The following is a 27,092-nucleotide window of genomic DNA, read 5'->3' as shown; positions in this document are numbered from 1 at the left end:
ACAGAAGGAACAGAATGGCATCTCACAAAAAGGAGTGGGGCTTGTAAAAACGACCCAATCTGTACCAAAAGTCAACGATGGATCTGTCGATCCTTGTTTCAAGCCATATGTGATGTCGGGGAAAGTATCCCTGACAGGCAAAGTTGAGGATGAGAGGGAAGTGTCAATATTACGGGACACGGGTGCTTCACAAACCCTTATCCTGTCGAGTGCTTTACCGTTTTCTGAGATTTCATATGCTGGATACGATGTAATGCTACGAGGAGTAGAAATGGGTTACGCTCCCCGAGCGGTGCACAATGTGCATATAAAAACTGGTTCAGTTGAGGGAATATTCCCTATGGCAATATGTACGGAACTCCTGATAGAGAATGTCACTGTGTTATTGGGGAATGATATTGCTGGCGGACATGTAGTCCCGATGCTGGAAGTATTGCATGTACCGCTGGGAAACATCGCCCCCCCGACTGCAGCGGTAACGCGCATAAAAACGCGTTCCCAAACAGAGGCACACAGAAAGAAACCCATATCGCTGAGGTGGACCACTTTGATAGTTTTCCTGTTTGCCTTTTTCAGATGGAGAAGAAGGGAACACCATGGGGAGAGGAACCGGGAGTCCTGACGTAAAAGATCAGAAATCCCTGGGGCTTCCCCCGGTGTCTCTGCTTCCACTTACACGAGACCAGCTGATAATTGCGCAGAGGTAGGATCCCACTTTGCGCCAATGCTTCGCCAAGGTGGTAAGTGCTGACAGAGCGGAAGCTCGGACGGGCTTGTTTTATTTAGACTGTGGTCTTTTAATGCGGAAGTGGTGCTCTGTCGTTATACCTGGAGAAGATTGTAACGTTATAAATCAAGTTGTTCTGCCAGCCGCGTATCATGAGTCGGTGTTGAAATTAGCTCATGACGACCTGTGGTCGGGACATTTGGGCATTAACAAAACGGAGTGCTGAAGCATTTCTTTTGGCCCCTGCTCAAAGCTGACATAGTGAAATACATAAATAGTTGTCATGTATGCCAGATAATGGGAAAACCAAATTAGGTAGTTCCGCCTGCTCCTTTACACCCCATACCGGCTATAAGGGAACCTTTCGAAAAACTGATAATTGACTGTGTGGGGCCTTTGCCAAGAACTCGAGCCGGACACAGATTCATGTTAACCCTAATGTGCACTGCCACTCGCTACCCGGAAGCAATCCTGTTACGAAGCATCACGGCTAAAACGGTAACTAGAGCTTTAGTTAAGTTTTTCTCCTCCTTTGGTCTCCCTCGCGTTATTCAAACAGACCAAGGAATGAACTTTAAGTCTGCCATATTCCAGCATGTGTTGCGAGATTTAGGAATTCAGTAGATTACCTCCAGTGCGTACCATCCTGAGAGCCAGGGTGCTTTAGAACGATGGCATCAGACTGTAAAGGCTATGCTGCGTAAATATTGTTGCAAAGAATTTAACCAGTGGGATGAGGGACTCCCGTATGCTCTGTTTGCTGCACATCAGGCAATGCAAGAATTCTTAGAATTTAGCCCTGCGGAACATATATTCGATCATAGACTTCGGGGACCTTTAAAAATACTGAAGGAAGGGTTGTTGACTGAACAGAGGTCTCCGAAGAGAAACGTACTAGACTTCGTTTCCCGATTTCGAGAAAGACTGCTGCACGCTCGAAAGTTTGCCGAGGATAACCTAAAAGTCTCGCAAGCTAAGATGAAGCGCAGATTTGATAAAAAGGCGGTAGAGAGAAAATTTCAGGTGGGAGAAAAGGTTTTAGTGCTGTTACCCCTAAACCGTACCGCCTTGTCCGCACGTTTTTCGGGCCCATATGTGGTTCAGGCCCGACTTAGTGATACTGGCTATGTGATAGCTACCCCGGAAAACCCGGGTATGACATATCAATATGCTGAAAGTGTATGTGATCCGTGACGCCGCTCCGCCTCGGTGACAATGTGAAATGGCTCTAGTGATAACAGACTCTGATCAGAAATCGGTCTGTCCACCCGCATAGAAACTCTCATGAAACCATGACTGCCAAACTCAGAAATGTTGAAAGCGTTACTTGCAGCATTTAGAGACTGCTCAGCGGGAGGAAATTCTTTCCTAAGTATCCCAGAACCTGTGCTTATTTAATGACGTTACGACCCAAACCCACATTCTCAAGCACGACATTATTGTTGAGGATGCACGTCCTATTAAGCAACACCCGTATAGAACGAATCCCACCAAGAGCGCCTTGATGAAAAGTGAGATTACGTATTTACTTGAAAATGGATTGGCAACAAGCAGCAGCAGTGCTTGGAGTTCACCCTGCATAGTGGAAATTAAACCGGATGGAACTCCAAGATTTATCACAGATTATAGAAAGGTAAATGCTAGAACTGTCCCTGATGCGTACCCTCTGCCGCGTGTTGATAATTGTGTAGACGCGGTTGGTATTGCAAAGTAAGTTAGTAAACTCGATTTATTGAAAGGGTATTGGCAGATACCCCTTACAGACAGAGCAGCAGAAATTTCTGCTTTTGTGACCCCCGATCACTTCCTTCCGTACACTGTCATGGCATTTGGGATGTGCAATGCCCCGGCCACCTTTCAGCGCTTGGTGGACATGCTGTTCCGAGACATCCCAAACTGTAGGGCATATTTGGATGACGTTGTAATCCACACCGGCTCTTGGCAAGAACACTTAGATGTGTTAAAGCAGGTTTTTACAGTGTTAGCCAATGCCAACCTGACGTTGAATCTGTCTTTTTTTTTTTTTTTTTTTTTTTTTTTTTTAAACCTGTCTTGTCCAGCATCGTTGCAAACAGAATGATTGTCTGGCTGCTGTCTGGTGCTGGGCAATTTTACTCTATCAAGCAGGGATTTATACTACATGTATAAAGTCCCTCTTGATGAAAAACTTTATTAAATCAGACTCTTAATGCTGGACTCGACCGGAGGGGACAGAGAGAGAGAGAGAGAAAAGAAAGTAGAGAGAAGAGGGAGGGGAGAGAGAGGGACAGAAAGGGTGTGGGGAGTGCGGGTGGGGACTTGAAACATCATACAGAAGACCATGTAATCCATACTACTTACAACATATATAGCTAAGATCATCCTAGCCAGTAGGTCATTACACAACTAGTTGATAATAGTAACAATAATAATAATAAGAGTAAGAGTAATAATAATAATAAGAACAGAAATAATTAAAAAAAGAAACAAAATATGATAATAGATATAAGTGAAACTGCTGTATTCAAGAACACGCGCAGAGAAACCTGTGTGGATGTGTTGGAGAACTCGGCCACACGGCGATGCAAAGACTGTGTGGAGACGTTCAGGAAGGAGTGACCATGCAGAGTGATCATGCAGATGCCACCTCACTTGAACAGAGGCCAGAGTCAGGCCAGCGGTCCCGAGACCCAGGCCACCAGCCCCCCCGCAGGCAACAGATCCCGACCGGTCCACAGAGACGACCACTCGCCCGCCCAGGAAGGCAGCAGCAGGAGACCCCAGCAGGAGCCGCCCTGCGGACACAGGGCACCGGCCCCGGCGGGCCGAGGCCAGCAGTCCTCGACCCCCCCGGGCACCGGCCGCCCGGGACAGACGGGGCAGAGGGCCCGGGCCCAGGAGCGCAGGGACACCCCCCTCCCCCACAGGCCGAGGGCCAGCACGCCACCCGGGGGGACCCGGCCCGCCCAGACGGCCACCACCAGAGGCCAGCCCCACACCCCAGCGCCCAGCCGCACACCCCGAGAACCAGTCCTGCCCCCCCCAGACCAACACACACACACACAAACACACACACTCTCCACTCCTCCATTTATCCTCCCACGCATACACCATTCAACCCTCACATACTCTGTCCTCCCACACACACACACCATCCTTCCACCATCCATCCTTCCACACACACACCATCCTTCCTCCCACACACTCACCATCCTTCCATCATACACTCTCCCACACCTATCCCATCCTCCCACACACACATCATCCGTCCACCACTCATCCTCCCACACATACACCATCCTCCCTCTCACACACCATTCATCCACCTTCACACCTCCCATACACACACACACACACACCTTCCTTTCACTACCCATCCTCCCACACATACATCATTCTCCTACACCAAACATCCACCTTCACGTACCCCATCCTCCCACACACACACACCACCTCTCCATCACCCACTCTCCCAAACATACACCACTCCCCCACACACACACCATCCTCCCTCCCATACACCATCCATCCTCCCGCACACACACCATCCTTCCACCATCCATCCTCCCACACACTCCCCCATCCCTGCACCATACATTCTCCCACACATACCCCATCCTCCCACACATACATCATCCCTCCACCATTCATCCTCCCACACCCACACCACCCCCCCTCCCACACACCACACATCCACCTCCACACACCCCACCCTCCCACACACCATCCCTCCACCACCCATCCCCCCCACACCCACACCACTCTCCCACCCACACACCACCCCCCCCCCCCCCAACACACACACACACAAACACCATCCCCCCACCACCATCCTCCCGCCACCCCACGCCACGGGGGGACAGCCCCAGCCAGGAGGCGAGGAGACACGAGCCAGGCCCCCAACCCCCCACCCCGCCCCCGCCCCCCCACTCCCCACCCCCAAAACAGCACCTTCCCCCCAGGGCCAGCAGCCAAAACCCCCCGGGACAGCCCGCCTACGCCCCGGGCCAACGCGACAGGCCACCCGGCCCGCCCCGCCCCCGGGCCATCCATGGAGACAGGGGCGCTTGAAGACCCCATCCCCCCTCCCTCCCCCACTAGTGAGGGAATATATTATGTGCTGTTTGCAATTAAAAAAAGAGGGTTAAAATTGGGGGGCAGTAACTGCATTGAGGAGGGGGTGGGGCCACCTGAGCAGTCCCACCCACCTGACCTCGCATGTTCCACCCCCCAAAACGTGTTTGTATGTTGCAAATGTTATTTGTGCTCAGTGACTAAGTGGAATTAAAAGCTGGGAGGCATGCTGCCGCTCGGCGAAGCAACAGGGCCACTATGATGACCCCCCTGCCCCGCCCAGCGCAACAAGCACACCTCCCACAGCCCTACCTGTGTATGTAGTGAAGAGTGGGGGAGGGGAGGGGTCAGGAGATGTAGGTCCAGAGGGGAGTAAGCCTCCCCCCTGGAAGACGACCCGCCAGTGGCTTAGGGCGCCCCCGTCCCCCGCCGGCCCCGAAGGGCGTCACAGGCCCGGAGCAGGCACCCCAACCCAGGCACGCCACGAACCCCCCCAGGGGCCAGCCACCAGCCCAAGGGGCCAATTTCCTCTTTCTGAGTGGGAGGGGGGCGAGGCAAACGAAGGGAACCCCAGGCCCACGCCCCCAACACCCGGCCAGGGCGCCCCCCAGAGGACACGTCCTAACCCCCTGCAAACGCACACACACCAACACCTCAATACGTGCACATACCTCAACACACACACTTCACACACATACCTATAAACACACACACCGGTGCCCACATACACACACACTCTCATACCCCTCCATACACATACACCACTACACACGCACTCACATACATACCCGCATATACACACAAGCACCTCCATACATACTCACGCCTCCACCCACTCCTTCACTCCTCCACACACACCTCGACCTCCACGTGCACACACTCATATATACACACCTTCACACACACCCACACACACATCCCACATAGACCTCCACACACACACCCGCACACCACTCACACACACATACACGCACACACCTAGACCTTCATACACACCCACACACACATACAGCACACACATCCCTCTACACCCACCCACACACCAGCATACCTACGGACACACACACACACACACACCCACCTATATACAAACACACCCCCACCCAGGTTCCGGGGCTGCGACCAAGCACCAGGGCACGGACCAACCCCCGGCACGGCACATCCGGACGGGCCCAGCTCCCCCCAGCAGCGGCAGACCCCCCACCCCCAGGAGAGGGGGGAGACCCGACACCCCAGAGCCCGGGGCCCCCACCCGGCCCACCCCGGGCCCGACCGGCCACCCGGCCAGGGGCCGACGGACACCGACCCAGGCACCCCGGCAGCCACCCTCCACCGCCACGAGGCAGCCCCACCCCGGGGCCCATCCAATGCCGCCCGCCCAGACCGGAACCCCCAGCCGACCCAGCAGCGGAGCAGCCGAGATCCCCACCCAGGAGACAACCGGAGACCCGAAGCCACCAGGGACCCCCCACCCATATCCACCCCCATCCCAGCGAAGCCGCAATCCTCCACCTACATTAGGTGATGTAGCCAGTCACAGGGGACCAGAGGGAATGAAAGTCATCTGATTGGTTCCTGGAGGAGGCAGACATTGTCTCAATGCTGATGTGATCTAACAGGAGATTTCTAAACTGCTGGATAGACAAATTATTCTTATCTTTCCAGTTCACAAGAATAGTTTTCTTTGCGATGCATAAGACTGCGAGGATCAAGTTTATGGAGTGTATTCCTATGTTAGTGTCACCCAGGTCGCCCAGTAGGCAAAGTGTGGGGTTTGCAGAAAAACTGGTTTTAAACCATTTTGAGAGATCTTCACACACCTTAATCCAGAACCTTTGGACAGGTGTGCAGGACCACAGCGCATGGATGTAGCTATCAGAAGTGTTCTCAGAGCAGTGTGGGCAGATATCTGATGGTGAAAGGCCCATCCTGAACATCCTGTGTCCTGTATAATGAGTTCTATGGAGAATTTTGAATTGTATTAGTTGTATATTTGAATTCTGAGTCATTTTAAACGTGTTTAAACATATTTGTGACCATCTTTTCTGATCAAAGTTATTAGATAAATCATCTTCCCATTTTGAAGTTGGGAGAGATATCCTGTCTTCTAGCTTTGCAAGTAATCTATATATTTTTGATAATAATTTTGGAGTATTAAGATTCAAGAATTCTGCTATTCTGACAGGAAGCTGCAAGTCTAACTGTACAGGGGTATACTTCTTACATATAATTGATTTTAGTTGGTGGTACTCTAAGAATTTATTGCTGTTGATTCCATACTGTGAGACAATTGTGTTGAAAGATACAAAGTTTCCATTTTCTATTATCTGTCCTAACTGTTGTATTCCTTTAGTCTTCCATTGAGTGAAGTTTATCATCTTTTTGTTCTGCAGGATGTCAGGGTTGTTCCAGATGGGTGTAAGTCTACATGGAAAGAGGGAAGATTTGGTTATCTTACAGAATTCCCACCAAGCCATTAAGGAAAAACGGATGTTAAGGCTTTTAAAGCACTTATATGGTTTAATGGTTGAGCTGATGAACGGCAGGTCAGAGATGACTAAGTCCTCACACAAAGCCTGCTCCCCATCTAGCCACGGCTCATCCAGATAACTGGGTTTGAGCCACTTTGAGATGTACTGCAGCCTGTTAGCTATAAAGTAGTGATTAAAGTTTGGTAGGTCCAGTCCTCCTCTATCTTTAGTCTGCTGTAAGGTTTTAAGACTGATACGTGACGGCTTGTTTTTCCAAAGAAACTTGGATATGAAAGAGTCCAGAGATTTAAACCAACTGGTGGAGAGTTTAGTGGGTATCATTGAAAATAAATAATTAACTTTAGGTAGAATCATCATCTTAATGGTGGCAACTCTCCCCATTAGTGAGATGGGTAAGCGCCTCCACCGTAAGAGATCATCTTCTATTGTTTTTAGTAGCCGAACATAGTTTAATTTTGTTAAATCTGATAATCTGGGGGAAATATTTATACCTAAATATCTAATGTTTCCTGTCTGTATTTTGATATTAGGGATGTTTTGTAGGTCACAGTTGATGGACATGGCTGTAGTCTTAGACCAGTTAATAGAATAATCAGATATTGATGAGAACTTATTAATAACTGTGATTGTCTCAGAGAGTGATGTTTGTGAGTTCTGAAGGAAGAGTAATACATCATCTGCATAAAGACTTATTTTATGTTCTATATTTTTGCCCTGGATTCCTTTAATTTCTATATTTTGTCTAATAGCAGCTGCTAACGGCTCTATGAAAATGGCAAAAAGTGAGGGGGAGAGTGGGCAGCCCTGTCTGGTGCCTCTTTGTAAGCGGAAGCTTGGAGAAGTTTGATCGTTGGTTTTCACACATGCATTTGGGTTATTATATAATATTTTAATCCACTCTATGAAAGAAATGAAAAATGAATGAAAAATACTTTATTAATCCCAAAGGGAAATTCAATATTGTAGTAGTAGTAATTTTTTTTTTTTTTTTTTTTTTTTTTTTTTTTTTAAAAAACAATCACATTAATTAATTAAGGGCTTTGTTCTTCAGCCTGATAGCTGCTGGAAGGAAGGATCTTCTGTATCTCTCTGTCTTGCATCGGACTTGAACAAGCCTCCCACTGAACACACTCTGTTGTTTCGTCACGGCGTTGTGTAGAGGGTGTGAAGGATCTTCCATTATCTTCGTCAGCTTGTACAGAATTCTTTTTTTGATGATCAACTCCAGCGGCTCCAGAGTTACTCCAAGCACAGAACCAGCTTTCTTGATCAGTTTGTTAATTCTTTTCAAGTCTCTGGTTCTGATGCCGCTGCCCCAGCAGATTGCTGCAAAGCTGATTGCACTTTCAACAACAGACCTGTAGAACATTTGCAACATTTTGGTGCAGACGTTAAAAGATCTCAGCTTCCTTAAGAAGTAGAGTCTGCTCTGACCTTTCTTGTAAATGTACTCAGTGTTGCTTTTCCACTCAAGTCTGTTGTCCAGCTGAACTCCAAGGTACTTGTATTCCTCCACCACCTCAAAGCAGATCCAAACCCAAATTTGTCTAGTGTTGCAAATAGAAACTTCCAGTTTACCCTGTCGAAGGCTTTTTCTGCATCTAGAGAAATGATTGTGGATTCTAGATTATGTAAAGTAGAGTAATCTATGAGGTTTATTAGTCTACGCGTGTTAGTAGATGAATGTCAACCTTTTATAAAACCTGTCTGGTCCGGATGTATTATAAGAGGGGTTATTTTTATATTTTGTGACATGCTAAACAAAAGTGTGCATTAATCAACTAAAAACAATCATGAAATTAAATCACTTACGTTTCGAATCCTTCGCGACACAACTTTAGTGTATGGAAAACTTTCCATGTTCTTATGGAATTCACAGTCTGAAAAGAGTTAGAGAAGAGCAGTTAGTTTTTAATAGTATTATTACTATTACCAATTATTATGAATATGATTATTATTAATTCCTGTTTGTGTTTATACACACGTGTGCACCTGCTTCACCTAATATATGTATTACTGTACACACTGTCAATGCAGAATGAATAAAGATGATAAACATTACCTTCTGGGGCCACTACGTGGCCCTGTATGCTGTCACCTAGGGAATTAGAAAAAAAGGGACAATTATCTCAATGTGACATGTAAAAAGTTGTTATTAAAGTTTAGACATTGTGTCTCATGTTTGATTTTTCAGAATGGAAGCCTTTTTGCATCCTCTAGGGGAAATGCAAAGTTTTTAAGTTAAGAAAATATCAAGTGTAAAGATGTTTTTGAGCAAAATACTGATCATACAATTGAATGGATTCTTCTTTTTCTCAAGTTGTTTGTTGCCAGCAGATGGTATTTATGACATCTTACCTTTGTGCTTCATTTGAAGGGGGGGCAATGGTGGAGAAGGTGTAGAAGGTGGGGGAAAAAGGCCAGGACATAAGGACTCTGAAAGCATGTCAAGGGGTGTCACTGCAGCATCTAGAGTACAGGCAGACAAAAAAGTTATCAATGAAAAATGTAATCACAATGTAAAAATCGCAATGTGAAAAACAGATAAAGCATTTGTTACCAGGTGACCCGGAGACTGGAGAGGATTTTGAGACTGTGGTTGGTGTTGCAGTTCCAGGCCCTAGTGTACAATTAGAAAAAAAAGAGAATAAACAGTTTTAAAGAGGTGAAAAACATTTTACTATTTTTTTTTTCTTTTAAAGGTGGCAAGATACATAATGCACAAATACCCATATTATATTAAGTATGACATTAAGTGTCATGTATCTAACCAAAATATATATACAATATAATTACAATGCTTTCTCCTTGTCTGAAAGAGAACCTTGATTCTGTTCTACTGTCAATATTTGATGTCAACTACCTTCAAAATTGCATCAGTTCTTGGGCAGCTGTAGCTCACCAGGAAGAGCCGCTGTCTAACAATCAGGAAGTTGGTGGTTGGCCTCTGGTGGTGGCCGTCTGGGCGGGCCGGGTCCCCCCGGGTGGCGTGCTGGCCCTCGGCCTGTGGGGAGGGGGGGTGTCCCTGCGCTCCTGGGCCCGGGCCCTCTGCCCTGTCTGTCCCGGGCGGCCGGTGCCCGGGGGGGTCGGGGACTGCTGCCCTGTGTCCGCGGGGCGGCTCTTGCTGGGGTCTCCTGCTGCTGCCTTTCTGGGCGGGCGAGTGGTCGTCTCTGTGGACCGGTCGGGATCTGTTGCCTGCGGGGGGGCTGGTGGCCTGGGTCTCGGGACCGCTGGCCTGACTCTGGCCTGTGTTCAAGTGAGGTGGCATCTGCATGATCACTCTGCATGGTCACTCCTTCCTGAACGTCTCCACACAGTCTTTGCGTCGCCGAGTTCTCCAACACATCCACACAGGTTTCTCTGCGCGTGTTCTTGAATACAGCAGTTTCACTTATATCTATTATCATATTTTGTTTCTTTTTTTTAATTATTTCTGTTCTTATTATTATTATTACTCTTACTCTTATTATTATTATTGTTACTATTATCAACTAGTTGTGTAATGACCTACTGGCTAGGATGATCTTAGCTATATATGTTGTAAGTAGTATGGATTACATGGTCTTCTGTATGATGTTTCAAGTCCCCACCCGCACTCCCCACACCCTTTCTGTCCCTCTCTCTCCCCTCCCTCTTCTCTCTACTTTCTTTTCTCTCTCTCTCTCTCTGTCCCCTCCGGTCGAGTCCAGCATTAAGAGTCTGATTTAATAAAGTTTTTCATCAAGAGGGACTTTATACATGTAGTATAAATCCCTGCTTGATAGAGTAAAATTGCCCAGCACCAGACAGCAACCAGACAATCATTCTGTTTGCAACGATGCTGGACAAGACAGGTTAAAAAAAAAAAAAAAAAAAAAAGGAAGTTGGTGGTAGACAGTGCATCAATTACAGACTTCTCCCGACTACATACTAAAGTCCTAATGCTGTCTATTGGGGTATGAATGTGTGATAGATGAAAACCACTTCGTCAAACAACAGAAGTGCTGTGTGAATAGGTGAATATGATGTGTAATGTAAAAGTGCTTTGAGAGGTCATCATATGTTTAGTAGAGCATTATATAAGTACAGTCCATTTACTGGTCTTTTGTACTGTGTTCACTAGCACAAAGTTAGTAATTTGTTAGGGTAATACACAAGTTTAACCAGCTATACAAAACAGATCATCATTCTCATATGTAGGTTCAAGAACAGACAGAACAACAACAGAAAAAAGATGTGTAGGAAAGTTAAAATGAGAGCTGTGTCCCAAAGCTTCAGGCACCTTTGAATGCAGACAATGAATCCAGGCAACTTTTGCCTGCTGTTTTGACTACATCATATGTAGCCATCACAGCCGAACACATCCCAAGATTTATCATAAACATCAGTTTCTGCACTTGAATGATATAAGTAATATCTGCAAATGGTATAATTAACTATTTTTGTTGGCTTTTTAGACATTTTAAGCTCTGTACTTGAAGACAGGTCCACTAGCGTGTAATGTACAGATGCTAGATACACCAGATATAGTCCTCTTAGGCTGATGCAGCTACAGGCAACACTGAAGTATGATGGAGGTTCCTGGAAGGTTTGAGGCTGCATTTCTGCAAATGGAATTATACATTTAGACAGAATACAAGGTGTCTGTTTTGCTGGAAAATAAAAGCAAATACACATCTACCATGCTACCCATTAATGGGCATTTGGTTCACCCCAACAGTAAGATAATCGCAACCATACAATTCTTGTCATACAAAAATATCTTCTGTCTAAAGAAAGAGGAGCTCTGGAAGTGCTGATATAGCCACAGAATATTTATTGTTAGTCCTCCAAGAAGTGAATGCAGTTAACCACAAGCAACATGCTAAGTTCCTTTAAAGACATTGTACTTGTGTACTTAGAGGTATTGATGCTGTTTAGAAGGCAAAGGGTGGTCAGACATAATATTGATTTGATTTAAATTCCCCTTCTACTTATTTAATCAACATTTTGTTAATAATAATAAAAAATAAAGTGTTAAGACTTATATTTGCAAAAAATATTCTTAGTTTACAGTATTTTGTCCACACCTGCATAAAAGTTCTGTCATTCTGCATCTTCAGGATGTTGCATTCATATATTGAAAAAGTGCCAGTGCTCCACGCAGCATACACACTTCCACAAACTTGTTTTTCTCTTGCAAGGGGTATTCTTTAGGTCTTACCTGTGTACACTGGTGGACAGTACACCTTTGTGGTGTACAATGGAGGAGATGATACAGAAGGCGGGGGACACAGCCCAGGAGATAGAGGGGCTTCTGAAGCCACAGTAGGGTGTGAAGTTTCAGGGTCTAGTACACAGTCCCACATGGAAAAGAATTTCTTTAATCTTCACCTCTGAATGAGATCCAAAGTAGATAAAGTACTTGTGATGCAGTCTTTCTTACCACAAGGTGTTGAGAGAGCAGAAATAGTTCCATTCTCCTCCATGGCCTCAGGTTGCAAGGAGGCAGGGTCCCTCTGTCCTTTTGCATCCAACAGAGTGGATGTTTTGGCCTCTCTCTTTCTTTTACCTGTGACTGTTTGCAAACATTTTATCTTAGTTATTGTTTTCATCATATATGTCTTCCCTGTTTTATAGACAATGTAAACTGCATAATAGCTGTCTTTAAAATTAGCAGGTACTGAAAAGTTATCAAATCCTACAAAAACTTGAGTAGTGTTGTAAATTCTGTAGGTGTGGTTATATAGTGTAAGCAATCTTTAGCTTCTTCATGTACATCAGTCTGTCCCAGTAAACAAAACTTAAGTCTGGTACGCACATAACAATTTTTGGGCTGATTTTGTCCCAATTTTGCCTCTTCCTGACCTTGGACGACAAACGCCCGATCATCATGAGATTTCCCTGTCCAATCATCATTTGGTCTGAGGTTACGAGCCGATTTGTCCCGATAATCCGCTCCGAAACGGGCCGTAGCCAACAATCGGGAATTTTGACCATGTTCAAAATTTCAGAGCCGATTTCTGAATAATGCCGACGACTCGTGCATTGTGACTGCGTGGATGGTGACGTGGTACGGAATGTAGCCAATCAGAGAGCGAGCTGGCTGGGGAACAAGGAAGTAAAAAAAGTCTGTGTTCACGTCATCTCCAGTCTGTTATTTCTGTTAACAATAGTCCCAAGACCGCCATCATTCCCTCATCCTATATATCCCCTTCCATGCTGGGTGTTGTGTTTTCCAGTTGTTACTATAGTTCTTTTCGACATTTGTCTGGCTCGGAGGATAGATTGTAGATGAGTTGCAGGACAGCATCATTATGTGTGTGTTGTTCTGTGATTAGATTATCAGGACACACTACACACAAAACTGTTTAATGCCTGATTTTTTTATCTTCATGTGTGAGGTCTCAAACAGATAAAAAATCTCATAAGATTAAAAAAATTGTTGTGTGTACCAGGCTTAAGACATTAGTCACTTGTGTTTGCAAGAGACTAGCTTGTGAAATCAACTAAGTAATGAACAGAGTGAAGCAGCATGTTTCATATCTGCAGACATCCAATCAAGGGAACATGTGCACATGTAAACCTTCTGCGTGATGCTGGTTTAGAATTAGAGAGTAACAGTAAAAAAATAAAAAATAATAAAACATAAAAACAAACAAAAAAAAAAAAAAATTAATGTAGAATGATCAACACTAAAAGTTTATTAATAGTCTTTTCCATAAAATGAGGATGTCTTTGAATAATTTCATCAGCACAGAAAACAGACAGCTTCAGATATGAGGATCTGGGTTTGAGACCATATTGCTCACACATGGTCTCCATGTAATAAATTACAATAATTAAACAGGGCAAAGGTTTAATCAGTTAAAAAAAAATTTCTAGGATTGTAAGCTGTTTTATACTTAAAAATTTCAGGACTGCACCAAGTTTTGGATTGTAAATTGTAAAGCAGCTAAATGTATATGTTACATTGAAATAAATACACATGAATAAAACATTATGGGGCTGAGTTATGACGAGGGCAAAACTGCTGCGCTATTTAACATTTGCTGCGCAGTTTTGCTCTGGTTATGTTTCTACGATTAGCGCCTGATCTATTAAGACTGCTCCTGTTATCATTTGCGGAGCAAACAGCAGTATTTAAATGAGGATTTAGTGGCGCTGTTTGCTCTGTCATGTAAGGTTCTGGAGAGCAAGGAAACCGCAAACTCAAAATTAACTTTTATCCGATAGAAGTTGAGACAAATAAAGGAGACAAATAAAAATATTGCGGAAGTCGAGGAAAAAAATCTAAATGTCATCAGAAATGCTGCAATATAGTTTCATATTCAAGTTCAATTTATTTATAAGGCACACTAACAACAACCTTTAGGAACCAAGGTATTGTACATATAAAAACATGCAAGGAACAAATAAGAAATAATAAAGGTTTAAAAGCTATAAAGAAATAATAATAATAATAATAATAATAATAAAAGACAGGCATGATAAAGTCTTTAAACTTATCCAGCAATTCTAATATTGCAACGCTGGATCGTCTCCACAATCCTCTTCTCTGGCATTCTAAATATATTAATATAATAGAAAAAAATGCATTATCTTAGTCGCCTTTCATGGTGTCTGTGCCTCCTCCTTAAAATTATTACTGCAGCCATTGCGCGTATACTGTTGTGCCAATTAGCACCTGCTTTTCAGAAACGCTATTTTTAGAGCAAACATAAACACCGCAAACTATTTGCGGGCTACATGAATCCCACTGCTGCGCAAACCAGATTTATTTGCATAGTCTCCTCCCACTAATGTGCACTTTCTGGCCGGAACGCCCATAATGCATATGCAGTAGCTTCAGAAACGCAAAGTGGAGAGCGGCGCAGTTTTGCCAGGATAACTGACGCAGTTCCATGTTTGCGGCTTTGATAGATAAGCTTGGGCCGATTTTAGCGGAGCAAAGCCGTCTGCACCTGTTTTAGTACACGCAAAGCGTTAATAGATCAGGGCCTATGTGGACTAACCTTGTACAAGGTTCTCATAAAGGGTTTTTATGAGCCTTATGGTGTCCTTCTCCTTCTCAGTTAAGACCTCTAAGCCATTCAAAAAGTCACAGAACACAGTGTGCTTCTTTTCGTACCCAAACATAAAAATTGGGTTCAAACCAGCCATCTTGAACTTGTGAATCTGCAAACAAATTATATTCCTTATAAAAATGGATGAAGTGAAAGGACCTACTGGTGTTAGTTGTTAAATGTTCTAAATTCCAAATGTGTCTTTTGACCATGCAAACTTTTTGGCTTAAACATGCTTCAAATTTAGGTCACATTTATAGATTTCAATCTTTTAAAATAATGTTAAAATGAAATTCTATATGGATAACATTAACCCAAAAGATCCAAAACTTCAGCCCTCCATGCTTCTCAAGTGCAAACACAAACTAGACAAGATCCAAATTAATAATCTACCATATCTTTTTTTGGAATTTCATTGGATCTGGTAATCACACAGATTGTCCAATTACCTAACAAAATCCGATATTTGAGGACATCAGACGCAAGACCTTGGGAGGCAAATGAAAAAAATAAATAAATAAAAAATAAATTGTTGACAAATTGAACAATATCTTCAGTTCAGTGTGTTAAACAAATGGTTTAAGTTTGTTTTAACTTTATTTTAGTATGCAGAAAGAAATTACAAATGAAATGCTACCTAAATATTTAGACAAGTCTAGCTTAGTACATCTGACTTTCTGATATATAGTTGTTTTAAAATGTGTGCAGTTTGACATGTCAGCAGTGTTTCTATTTCTTACCAGAATATGGGCAGAATCCACAAGTTTGCAGGTGTTACCTCCCATCTTTACTTTTTCACCCCATTGCCTGTTGTGCTTCTCTTTTGCCTTTTGAATATTTTTGTTTAAAGGCTGTTGAGCCCCACAAATTTTGCATATCTTGCATGCAACACGTATTTGCATCATGCACGATATGCATGATTTCACTGTTGAGCCTGGCATTTTAGCTGAAAGGAATAAAAAACCCAAAAACAAACAACCAGAAAAAAAATAAATATTTGTTTTATAATAAATACAAGACATACAGTGAAAAGCTAAATTAGCCTTATTTGTATAATTATCAGTGTTAAACTAGTCATTCTACAACCATGTTGGAAATCTATGTTCTTCACTGTGACCATTCAGCATCTTCAGTTATTCTTTACATTTATATAATCTATCAATCCATAAAATCAATCAGTAAAACCAATTAGTCAGTAATCAGTCAATCAATTCAGTCAATTCTGAGGATGACAAATTGGCTCATGAAGCACAGATAGACATGATCTGGCAGCAGGGTTACCTTCAGAATGATTTAGGATATCTCTTAAAGGAAAATAACTGTGAAAAAGCTAAATAATTAATTGTAATTTTACAACGTGTAACAAGTGCACAGGAACTTGCCATGTGCTGCTTCTTTGCTAACACTAGCTTTTTTATCCACTCAACTTTAGCAAAGCCAGAAGTTCTCGCGTAAAAAAAACAAAACAAAACAAAGAAAAAGTCCTAGTTAACTACTCACTGTTCCTGTTGCTCAGTTTAGGATTTGAATCTAATTTATTTGATTGATATATTCATATACATATGAAAAATAAATGTCTACTTACGTTCGAGGAAGACAGAGAAATATCCAGCAGAAAGTATGGCTCTCAGCTTCGGCACCGCCACAAACTCGACAGCGCCACCGTGTTACATCCGGTTAAAAAAATATATTTTTAGTAGAAATGACGGAACAAACTAAAGGCAATATCCATTTGCAGAAAATACAAATTAATAAATTAATGCATGTGTGTAGTTTTAAATATAGCACTTTCCAATGAAAATAAAGGAAACACCTACAGAGCAAACGTCACTTCAAAGCCTGGTGAGAATTTCGCAGGATATGTACGAATATCAGTGCATTACTTCTCGTATGAAATCATACGAATCATTTGTGAGAGTAGCCTGCATTCGTAGACATAAGGCCCATCGGCCATTGTTGCGACACGTCCACGTGATCGCCATCTTGGACCTGGCAAGTAAGCTCCTCATTAAATGAATACAAGTGAACGGTTGTTTCGTTTAAACTGGATTAAATATGAAACATTTGTACATTTTTTTGTGTGTGTTTTAATATTTATTTTATGGTTGAATCAGTTAAAACTGTTTCTTAATTGGTCAATAACCACTGACAGACAATCAATCGAGTGCTTATTGGGATTAAAGTAAGTTAAAAACTGTAACACTTTACAATACTGGACGCAAAATTTGCTTCGTTACTAGGGAACGCCTTGGGGGCAAATCAGTAAGTAATAAGTAGTTAACCAGTATTTACTGGTGACCACAAAAACCAGGCTTATTAGGGAACTACTGGTTAATTATTTGCTTCGTTACTAGCGAACGCCTTACAGGCAAATCAGGAAGTAATGGGTAGTTAACCAGTACTTACTGGTACCCACAAAAACCAGGCTTATTAAGGAACAAAAGAGAAATTCTTCATGTGAGTACTGGATTACTCTGACTCGTTGAGTGAACAGCTCATTTAGTCAAAAACCTGTTTCCTGGTGGTTTTGGAAGCCTTTGTAAGGATGAAAAGCAGTACCATTTATATATTCTTGTACTGCTGTGTCATCTTACCTTTACTTGTTCATCACTTACTAAGTAATAAGTCATTACTAATCATTGACTGGTCATTATCTGTTATATTGTTTACCTTCATAATAAAGTCAAACATAATACCAAGTACTTACTGAGGAACACATCATTAACTACTCAGTACCTGACCAGTATCTACTAGTTTTGTGGCATTTTTTCTATATTGAAAATAACAGTTTGATCTCTTTCTAACCAAAGGTATTATACCTATGTTAGATACCATTTTTATCATAAGGCTTTATGCATATAGCTATCTAACATGTGCAAACCATTCAAAATTGATAACAACTGCAGAAGAAGAGACAGTATTTATTACACAAAATGAACCTTAAAGTTAGACACACACACACACACACACACCCACACACGCAAGCATTTCCCCCAATAAATGGAAACTATTGTTTCCATATATTTTAAACTTTGTACTGTTTGCATATCTCGTGAAGCATATGTCCAAGTGCACCATTCTTGTGAGATTTGGCCACCAATGTGTCCACTCTATTGAGGCAAGCTGTTTTTTCAAGGTGTTCTCTGTTCGATTGCCAGGCAGTCTCCAGACCTGGGATTTGTAGGTAGACCACTCACAGTCAATGTTCTGTGTATGGGCACCTGTTTCTGCGTTTACAAATGACCCGCTGTAGTTTACTGAATAGTGAACATATCCACTATTAGCCAGTGCCGTCATCTAAACCCTCTATTGATCTGAGATGATAGTGGTCCCTTGGCAATCATAACACCTTATGACTGGGATCAAGTGCCACCAGGACTGTTTTCTGACTAGCCTCAGAATGGGCCGCCTTCTCATGCCTGTTATGCCTAGCATTCCAAAGACCCATGTTCGCCTCCTCCAGATTCGTCCAAATCTTCCCCGACCATACTGTTCAAAATAAGAAAACATTTCGAAAGTTTAATGTTGTCCACAAATTCACAAAGTTCTTTGTATTTACTTGTAAAAACACACAGAAATATCATATAATTGGATATACTATTAGATCATTTAATTGGCTGTGTAAATATCAGAGTTAAAAAGTACAAAAACAATGTATAAAAAAAATCACTTATAAAGATCTTTACAAGAAATTATCATTCAACTTTTAGATCACAAAACCAAAGTGTGGTCACATTTTCTCTTTTAAATGAAGAAAAAGTTGTCGAATTACACAGATTTGCAACGACATTAAAACATGACATCCGAAATAACATTATCTGGTTACAATAGTGTTGAGGAATCTGACCTCTGATGCTGATTTTTTGCCTAATTGACCACTGCAGGGCTTTGGTCTGAAAGCACTTAAGCTATCAGTAAAGTGTGTGTGTAAGTCTTGTAAATTAAATACAGTGTCCTAAAGAAACACTTCACGGTAAATAAAATACATCATATCAGCATAAATCAACTAGTATGCATCAGTGCTGCTATAACACTTAAACATATAGCATGCACATGTTAGCTTAAAGTAATCTGAAGTTAAGGCAAGGCAAGGCAAGGCAAGGCAGTTTATTTGTATAGCACATTTCATGTACAGGACAATTCAAAGTGCTTTACATAAAACAAAGACATTACAGATATTTAGAATAGTAAAAGGCATCAACTCATAATCAACACATAATCACAATAAAATAATAAATTACATTAAAATGATTAAAAGCAAGATAAGTTAAAAAAAAAAGGTACCGTGCAGATTTCATGCATAGGCGCATGAGAAAAGAAAAGTTTTTAACCTGGATTTAAAAATGTCTACATTTGGGGAAAGTTTAATCTCCACTGGCAGTTTGTTCCATTTGTTTGCAGCATAACAGCTAAATGCTGCTTCTCCATGTTTAGTCTGGACTCTGGCCTGGACTAGTTGACCAGAGTCTTTGGATCTAAGAGCTCTGCTAGGTTTATATTCTCTGAACATATCACAGATGTATTCTGGGCCTAAACCATTCTGGGATTTGTAAATGATCAGAAGGGTTTTAAAATCTATTCTGTGACTGACTGGAAGCCAGTGTAAAGATTTTAAAACTGGTGTGATGTGTTCAGATCTCTTAGTCCTGGTTAAAACTCTAGCAGCAGCGTTCTGGATGAGCTGCAGATGTTTAATGCTCTTTTTAGGAAGTCCTGTTAAAAGACCATTACAGTAATCCAGTCTACTGGAGATGAATGCATGGATGAGTTTCTCTTGGTCTTTCTGGGAGACTAAACTTTTAATTCTGTTGATGTTTCTGAGCTGGTAAAAAGCTGTCTTAGTGACAGCTTTGATATGGCTGCTGAAAGTCAGATCTGAGTCTATCAACACTCCAAGGTTACGAACTTGGTTGGTAATTTTAAGAGCCCGAGTCTCCAGGTGTTTGCCAATGCTGACCCTCTTCTCTTTGCTACCAAACAGAATAATCTCAGTTTTGTCTTCATTTAATTGTAGGAAATTCTCCCTCATCCAGGTGTTTATTTGCTCCAGACACTGACACAATAAGTCTATTGGACTGCAGTCATCTGGTGACAGAGACACATAAAGTTGTGTATCATCTGCATAACTTTGATAACTAATGCTATAGTTTTGTAATATTTTACCCAAAGGGAGCATATACAAGTTGAACAGAAGAGGTCCAAGGACTGACCCCTGGGGGACTCCACAAGTCATGGCCACTCGCTCGGATTCATAGCTGCCGATCGTAACAAAATAACTCCGGCCTTCTAAATAGGACCTGAACCAGTTAAGAACCGCTCCAGAAAGTCCAACCCAGTTTTCCAGCCTGTGCAACAGGATTCTGTGATCTACAGTATCAAACGCAGCACTGAGATCCAACAGAACCAGGACTGATACTTGACCAGAATCGGTATTCAACCTAATGTCATTTAACACTTTGACCAGAGCTGTTTCAGTGCTGTGATGAGGTCGGAAGCCGGACTGAAATTTATCAAGATTTCCACTTTCATTTAAAAAGTCATGAAGCTGGTGAAATACAACTTTTTCAATAATCTTGGAAATAAAAGAGAGGTTAGAGACAGGCCTATAGTTGTTCATTACAGAGGCGTCTAGAGTCCTTTTCTTTAGGAGTGGCTTAATAGCAGCTATCTTTAGTGACTGGGGAAAAATGCCTGATGCCAGTGAGCTGTTAACTATCAGTAGGAGATCACTTTCTACTGAGGTAAAAACTGTTTTTAAAAAGTCGGATGGTATCATGTCCAGAGTGCATGTTGTTGATTTCAAATGCCAAACTGTTTCTTGTAGGACTTTTAAATTCACCATTTTAAATTGTGACATGACATCAGAATTATTTCCGGGTTTTAGACACAGACTAATTTTCTTGTTTGACTGTATGGAATTAATATTTTGCCTAATTGTTTTAATTTTTTCGCTAAAAAAGTTTGCAAATTGGTTGCATTTCTCAGTGGAAAGGAGCTCAGGGCTTATCTGTTTAGGAGGATTTGTAAGTTTTTCAATCATAGAAAACAGAGTGTGAGAATTGTTGACATTCCTATTAATCATTTCAGATAAATGCAGCTCTCTGGCCTTGCACAGCTCATTGTTATAGTTACGTAGGCTTTGTTTGTACAGCTCATAGTAAATTTGAAGTTTATTTTTCCGCCATTTCCGCTCAGTTTTTCTGCATTCTCTTTTTAGGCTGGTAACCACAGTGGTGTTTCTCCATGGTGTTTTCTGTTTGCTCAAGTTGCTCTTGATTCTTATCGGTGCAACAGCATCCATTACATTCAATATTTTCAGATTGAAATTATCCAGGAGTCCATCAACTGACTCTGCACTGGTTGTTGGTAACATCGCTATGGCCTCCACAAACTTGTTCTTTCATTAATGTACCTCTTCCTAACGGAGAAGCAGGTTGGTTGGACATTCTGAGTGATCAGTAAATCAAACAAAATACAAAAATGGTCAGACAAGGCCAAGTCAGTGACCGCAACAGAAGAAATATCAACACCCTTTGAAATAACCAGGTCCAGAATGTGACCTCGAATGTGGGTCGGTTGTTTAACATGTTGCCACAAACCAAACATGTCCAATATGGAACAAAATTCCTTGACATTACCATCCGTCATGTTATCTATGTGAATGTTAAAATCCCCAGTTAAGATGAAATGGTTAAAATCAGTAGAGATAACCGACAATAATTCAGAAAATTCATCAATAAAATTTACACAATGTCCTGGACGCCTGTAGATGATTAAAAATAGGATTTTAGGAATGCCCCTTAAAATAAAACTAAGATATTCAAAAGAAGTAAAATCACCAAATGACATTTCTTTACACTGGAATGAATCTTTAAATAAGGCAGCTTCTCCTCCCCCTTTCCTCCCGTTTCGACATTTATTCATGAAACTAAAATGAGGGGGTGCTGTTTCATTAAGAACTGTAGCACTTGTGTCTTCTGTTAACCATGTTTCTGTCAGAAAAAGAAAATCTAAACTGTGAGAAATGATGAAGTCATTAACTAACAGTGACTTGTTGGACAGAGATCTAACATTAAGTACAGCTAGCTTTATGAAGTTTACACTGGTCTCTGTTGTATTCTGAGTTATACAAGGTACAGTTAACAGATTAGATCGATTCACCCCACAAGCTGACCGTGTTCGATTCCTTATTTTACTAACTAACACAGGAATCCTACTGGGTCCAGGCTTGATCTCAGAACAGCTGTCAGTAGTAGCAAAACTACAGCAAGGACCCTGAACGCATCATGGCATGTTATCTTTGTTGTGAATTCTGCTGCTCTGGGACCCTCCTCCCATGCCCTGCTCAGTCAGGACAGATGATCTAATAGGAGGATGAGGAGGGGGAGGAGGGGGAGCCCTGTATTTCTTGGTAGATGGTGGTCGCTGGGGTTCAGACCTAGATAGAGACATCCTTTTAAGACCTTGAGTAATGTGGAGAAGAGGGTCTGGTGAGGGGGGAGAGCTGGCAGTTGATCGCTTCTCTGCTGTGTCCTTCGCTCTTATCTGTACACTCATGTTTGGGTTTGCCGTCCCAACAGCATGACGCAAGTGTGCACCAAGTAATCTGCATCCAGTTAGATTTGGATGCACACCATCAGGTCTGAATCGCTCCTTACAGTTCCAAAAGATATTGAAGTTATCAATGAACTTTATCCCATGGGTGATACATGCGTTTGATAACCATGTGTTCAGGCCAAGAAGCCTACTGAAAAGTTCAATTCCTTTACCCGCTGTAGGAATGGGTCCTGAAATGTAAACATGGTGTGCTCCCAACTGACACAGTCTCTCCAACAGCAGAGAAAAGTCTTTTTTAAGGATCTCAGAGCCAATTTTCCTCCTCAGAATATCAAAAGACCCTGTGTGGACAATAATCTTCATACCATCTGGATGTGAAGACAGAATGGTCGGCAACATCTCTGTCAGTTCTCTGACTGATGTATCAAAAAGTGTTAAATTTTCCGTCTTTGCCATCCTCACATGCTGTGTTATGGAGTCCCCAATCAGAATTGTGTCTATTTGTTTTTGTGTGGAGGCGCCGATAGCTTCTCTAGTCCTCCTGTTTGTGGGATTTTGGCCTCTCCTCCTGGTCTGGTTAGCCCTGGGCTGAGTTTTAGGGCTATTTCTTGAATTTTGATAAATCCTTGCATTACATTCATCATCATTCATTTTAATATGACTCAACACATCATATTTATTATGCAGTGAGACTTCAGATGGTGGAGTGAGTGCTGGAGCTTTAAATTTTTAACAGTGATAGGGTTAGCTAAACGATGCTAAATCGCGATCATGCTAACGGGCAGAAATGGGCATTTTAAAGAGTGCAAACATACACAGGAGCGGGACAACACTAGCAGAAAGAGTAGATTACATTTAAAGATTAATCTTGTCTCAGAATAAACACAACTTACATCGTCAGTGACCGCTGTGCCGCTGGAAACATGTCGAAGGTAGAACGTGAAGAAAAGGAAGAGGAAGTGCATAAGCCGTCTTCAAAATAAAATGCCTACTTCAAATTAAAGGTATGAATACATGAACATTTATAATTGGAAGAATTCATAAAAAATTGCATAAAGCTGTTTAATACTTTAAGCAATAAGATTTTTTTTTTTTTTAAGAGCTTGAGCCTCATGTCTTGTAAAGAGGCAACCATAGGAAAACTTAATGGAACCATTGAAGAAAGTGGGTTAAACTCAGGGTTTTTTTTATTTTGGAAAGAGATTAAGTAATTTTTAGGCTACATTCACACAGCAGGTCTTAAAGCTCAAGTGCAATTTGTTTCAGTCGTATTTCATATTATTTACATGTGGCCTCTATTAGACTTCAGTATGAACCGTACACTTCCATGAAGCGGCCCACATACACAGAGGAACATGTGACGTCACATGCAGCACACTGTGTCCATCGAAATCCTACATCACACACTGTGGACAAGTAGTAACATCACATCACATTTATATACTTGTTAAATTTGTAAATGACGATTTTTTGGGATGCTTTGATCATGATCATTCTAAATGTTAAAACTGAAAAGTCAATTTTTCAAAAGTGATGTGTTTGATTTACTGTTCAGGGATATTTCTATTGAAATACATATTCCGAAGATTGATAAAACAGCTGGTAGAGTCCTGAATAATTACAGGTGAGAACTTTGATAGTGGTCATGGGTGTAATGGCAACCATTGAAGGATTATGGAAGAAAAAATTTATTTGAGTGGTCAACATGACTGGAAAAGTGCTATACATGTAAAATGTATTTACCAAAGAGTATTTTTAATTGAGGGGGAAAAAGCTAACTTTTTAAATAATTTACCATACTGGGTGGAAAAAGAAAATATCTTAAGAAATGGGCTTGTAAAAATGTTGGAATTCTTAAGTGCCCTGTAGGAAATGATCATGAAGGTACACAAAAGTAGTAGTTACTGGTCAGGTACTGAGTAGTTAATGATGTGTTCCTCAGTAAGTACTTGGTATTATGTTTGACTTTATTATGAAGGTAAACAATATAACAGATAATGACCAGTCAATGATTAGTAATGACTTATTACTTAGTAAGTGATGAACAAGTAAAGGTAAGATGACACAGCAGTACAAGAATATATAAATGGTACTGCTTTTCATCCTTACAAAGGCTTCCAAAACCACCAGGAAACAGGTTTTTGACTAAATGAGCTGTTCACTCAACAAGTCAGAGTAATCCAGTACTCACATGAAGAATTTCTCTTTTGTTCCTTAATAAGCCTGGTTTTTGTGGGTACCAGTAAGTACTGGTTAACTACCCATTACTTCCTGATTCGCCTGTATAGCGTTCGCTAGTAATGAAGCAAATAATTAACCAGTAGTTCCCTAATAAGTCTGGTTTTTTTGGTCACCAGTAAGTACTGGTTAACTACCTATTACTTACTGATTTGCCCCAAGGTGTTCCCTAGTAACGAAGCAAATTTTGCGTCCAGTATTGTCAAGTGTTATCTTAAAAACATAATGGGTGGACAAAATTACTGTCAAAAGTAAAGGCAAAACCGGGAGTAAATTTGGTTGGCTTCTTTTTTATTTGTTTATTTTTTTTTGTCTATTTGTTTCTTTGTTTTTTTTTTCTGTGTAACACAATAGATATTTATATTATAATTCTCTGGTTTAAAAGGTGTCCCTATATAAAGTAGTAAAGCCTAATTTGTTGTACATCAATACATCCATATAATAAAAAAATGGCACAGAATGTAGATTTTACTCAGTATTTTGATAATCATTGTCATTTTAAAACATCAAACAACAAAAACTAACACGATTACAGACTGAGACCTGCGTTTGTAACTATAAGAGACTAATGATGGAATTAAGCTTTGTTCAAATCCTGCATATTTACATCATAAATGTATATTAATATACACCGTGCCTTTTTAGGAAAAATAAACTCAAAATCAAATGTAAAAACAAACGTTCCCGATCCTCTGCTAAGGCTGCAGGTCAGTGGAGAAATAGGATTTACATGCTTTGGTTTCTGTAAGGATTTTGTTCTAATTTTCACAATCAATACCTAAAATGTTGCACAACATATCTGAACATGTTTCAGGGCACTGTGCAGTATACACCAAAACATGGACAAGATAATGGCGAAACTGGACCTGAATGAAGCGCTGGATAACTGGAGGTCAACTGGTGGTGGTAGAAGTAACAGAGTAGCTGTGGAACCACACACTTCACAGCATTTTCCTATGGCCAATCTGTAAGCTGTTTACTAAGCCTTTTTGTTGTTGTTGTTGCTCATGTGGAATATATAGGGGAAAATATTGCATGTTCACTGGTGAGTTATCAGTCTGAAGTTCCCTTAGATAAAATATGTCCACAACCACACAGAAACAACTTATTTTAGAATTATTAACCACTGTAATGAGGTGTAGATTTATTTATTGACCATCTTCCTCTTTTTACAGAAAGTTTCTAGAACTGTCAGCATGATGAGGATCGCGAGGAGACCAGAATGCCTGTACATCCTGAGGTGGTTGGATATGTACACACCAAAAACACTATTTTAAGCAGCTCAGTACAACTATGCTTGGTAGATCCTTGTGACGGAGAGAAAACTGTTACTTGATAAAATGTTTTCCGTATGTTGTGCAATGAGCAGTATGTATCTAAGTGTGTGTATAAATATATAGCTTACAGGTAGTACAGAATCAATACAGTACAGAATGCAAGTGTGACTGCTATGTCCCACAATGCACCATGTGGGATGACGTGCTTTCCCAATGTGGCAAGCTCGGGGGAGTAAAAAAAGATAATATGTTAAAATTGCAGACAACGCCACCCTGGGACTTTCACCCAGGGAATAACAAAAGAACTCCAACAAGGCAACCAGGTCCGTTATACCAAGGAGGCACGAGACGAGCGTCCAATTAAACACTCTTTATTTAAAGTAAATAAAACAAAACCCTCGGGTAAAAAAAATAAAAGATGGCTGAGGCTTACCGGGAGATAGGTGGGCTAAAGGAGGTGAGGGGATCCAAGGAAGGCCACCCCAATCACACGTGCAAAACAAAACACACTTCACACTCACTTCAGTCCCACAGCACAGACAAACGTGACCAGCATGCAGATGAGGGGAAGATCAGGCTAGGAAGGGAACCCGCACCGCAGAGGCACCACCACTCCAAGCTCTCAGGCCACTAAAATAAAAAGAAATACAGTTGTTAAAAACAGTGAAATTAAACACAATAAAAAAACAGGGCAACAAACAAAGTAAGTTAAACTGCCGTAACA

At 41.6% G+C, this 27,092-nt stretch overlaps 3 long non-coding RNA genes across 3 annotated transcripts; all 3 read right to left on the bottom strand.

Annotated features, from left to right (window-relative positions):
* Positions 1 to 9,083: 9,083 nt before the first annotated feature.
* Positions 9,084 to 9,692, bottom strand: LOC121636098. The gene is made up of 3 exons (XR_006009636.1): positions 9,631 to 9,692; positions 9,335 to 9,370; positions 9,084 to 9,152 (listed from the first exon to the last, which is right to left on the bottom strand). It is a non-coding gene; the product is annotated as an uncharacterized LOC121636098 (long non-coding RNA).
* Positions 9,693 to 12,541: 2,849 nt separating this feature from the next.
* LOC121636099 lies at positions 12,542 to 15,298 on the bottom strand. Its single transcript, XR_006009637.1, has 3 exons — positions 15,246 to 15,298; positions 12,677 to 12,808; positions 12,542 to 12,580 (listed from the first exon to the last, which is right to left on the bottom strand). It is a non-coding gene; the product is annotated as an uncharacterized LOC121636099 (long non-coding RNA).
* Positions 15,299 to 18,507: 3,209 nt separating this feature from the next.
* On the bottom strand, positions 18,508 to 23,791 carry LOC121636095. Its single transcript, XR_006009634.1, has 2 exons — positions 23,747 to 23,791; positions 18,508 to 18,785 (listed from the first exon to the last, which is right to left on the bottom strand). It is a non-coding gene; the product is annotated as an uncharacterized LOC121636095 (long non-coding RNA).
* Positions 23,792 to 27,092: the final 3,301 nt, after the last annotated feature.

This window comes from Melanotaenia boesemani (genome assembly GCF_017639745.1).
Source record: "Melanotaenia boesemani isolate fMelBoe1 chromosome 2 unlocalized genomic scaffold, fMelBoe1.pri SUPER_2_unloc_6, whole genome shotgun sequence".
Taxonomy (NCBI): domain Eukaryota; kingdom Metazoa; phylum Chordata; class Actinopteri; order Atheriniformes; family Melanotaeniidae; genus Melanotaenia; species Melanotaenia boesemani.
The sequence above is the reverse complement of the archived record's forward strand: the minus strand, read 5'-3'. Positions and strand labels throughout refer to the sequence as shown.